This window comes from Ictidomys tridecemlineatus, chromosome 2 (genome assembly GCF_052094955.1).
Source record: "Ictidomys tridecemlineatus isolate mIctTri1 chromosome 2, mIctTri1.hap1, whole genome shotgun sequence".
Lineage (NCBI taxonomy): Eukaryota > Metazoa > Chordata > Mammalia > Rodentia > Sciuridae > Ictidomys > Ictidomys tridecemlineatus.
The window spans coordinates 190,611,023-190,612,863 of record NC_135478.1 but is presented as its reverse complement, the minus strand read 5'-3'; the positions used below and the strand labels follow the sequence as shown (position 1 = coordinate 190,612,863).

General features: G+C 33.6%; 1 protein-coding gene across 11 annotated transcripts in view; it reads left to right on the top strand.

The window, feature by feature from the left end:
• Positions 1-1,589, top strand: part of Foxp2 (forkhead box P2) — a 542,292-nt gene extending 540,703 nt beyond the window's left edge. For all 11 annotated transcript variants that reach the window (XM_078040333.1, XM_040291576.2, XM_040291575.2 and 8 more), the window contains one exon: positions 1-1,589. This exon is cut by the window's left edge and continues 2,476 nt beyond it. The gene's annotated coding sequence lies outside the window, so the exon portion shown is untranslated.
• Positions 1,590-1,841: the final 252 nt, after the last annotated feature.

The following is a 1,841-nucleotide window of genomic DNA, read 5'->3' as shown; positions in this document are numbered from 1 at the left end:
TCAAAGGCTTTGATGGACTGGAAGTAACTGCGAGAGTTGTACCATCAGGAGGGTGGCCTAAGACTACAATGCTAAAGTATGCATACCTCAGTTACAAAACTTTTGAAAGGAAGTCTCAGCCACAGAATGCATATACCTGTAGAGTTTTGCATGGGTTTTATATGAATACAATTTTAAAAAAATAGCTGCTTGCACATTATACCAGAAAAACCTCCAAAACTGCAATTGCTTTGAAAATAGATTTTAGGTTTTTTGGAGTTTTCTGAAATGCTTGGTCTGTATTTTGATAATTGTGCATATTATGTAAAAATGTTGGTGGACCCATAAATGACCAGACTTTTTCTAAGAAAAATGTTGCTTTAATGCATTTCATGAATTTTTACTCTTATATCATTGCTTGCTAGTAATAGCAAATCTGCTTTTCTGCATCTGCTTTGCGTAGCTATTGTAAGGCTTTGAACTAATGTATGTATTTATTGCTTGAACTTCTGTGCATACCTTATAAAGCATAATGTCTGACAATTTAAATGGCTCATGTATTCTTGCTTCTATCATAAGCTGATTATGGGGACTATGATCTTTTGTATACAGCAAATTTTAACTGTAGCACAAACATCTGTTTATGTATTGGTGGAATATACCTGTTTTATTTATCTTTTTTGAGGTAAACTAATTTTTGATACTTTTCATTACTGTGTACTATGTTCATACTTTGAATTCTCTGACGTTAGAAGTCATGGTTGAGAATTGTAACAGCTGTTATTCGTTCTGTATTCATGGCTTTCACTGCTGAATAAAATAAAGGACCAAACCTAGGATTTGAAAGAAAACTGTCTACCTCTAACACCAGGGAGTTATCAGATTTTATTTTACATAGTTTTAGTCTACAAAGACACAATTGCTTAAACCTAGTGGGCTTAAGGCTTATATTCTGTGTGGTTGGATTCATGGCACAGTTGTACTGTTTGAAAATCAATTAAAATTTTATGTGAATGTTACAAGTATCTGGTAGAATTACCACTAACTGGGTTTTCTTTAGATAACTCAGATATGGAGAAAATGTCATCAGCATTCTGGGTGTACAGCTGCTTAACTTCATAAGAATGCATTTCTTTGTGATTAGGGAATCGAAGAATAGTCAGCTAGGAATAGAGCTACAGAAGTACACTTAAAATAAACCATCCTGGACTTTAATGTCCCTGGGCAGATTCAGTCACAAAATCCAATAGACTGTTTTGCAAAGTTTCCAAATTGGGCGTTTACATTTTTGAGAATTTGTGAGACTTCGTCTTACACATGCCAATATTAACACAATTTGAACAATAGCATTATCAATTCCATTATGCTGTTGAAAGGAACATAGCTTACCCTTGTTTCACTAGTTCAGGTTGCAATGAAAGGGTTTTTTATTTTTTTTTCTTTTTGTCCACTTGGCAAATCTTACTTAGCAAAAAAGGATGTACATTTTACTATAGAATTAATGTATGAACAGTGTGTCACTACTGTTGGATGTAAAAATGTATATGAAACCATTTCATTCACTTGATTACATTTCTGAAGTATAAATAAAAAACTATAATTCTTTTTGACCCATTGATAACCACTAGGGTTTTATTCTTTCGGAGAGACCTTTCTACTATACCAGAGACAAACTATAAATTTGTGTACACATGTCCCATAATTTGCTTAAAATCATTTTCTTAGGAATGGGGGAATTTATAAACCAGACCATACTCAAAAATTGAGTCAGTGAAGAGTGGGGAGGGGGCTCTTTGTCAAGCTCATTCCATTTAAAACCACCCTCAGGTTTAAAATTTGTCTCCTTAAACTATCATCTCATG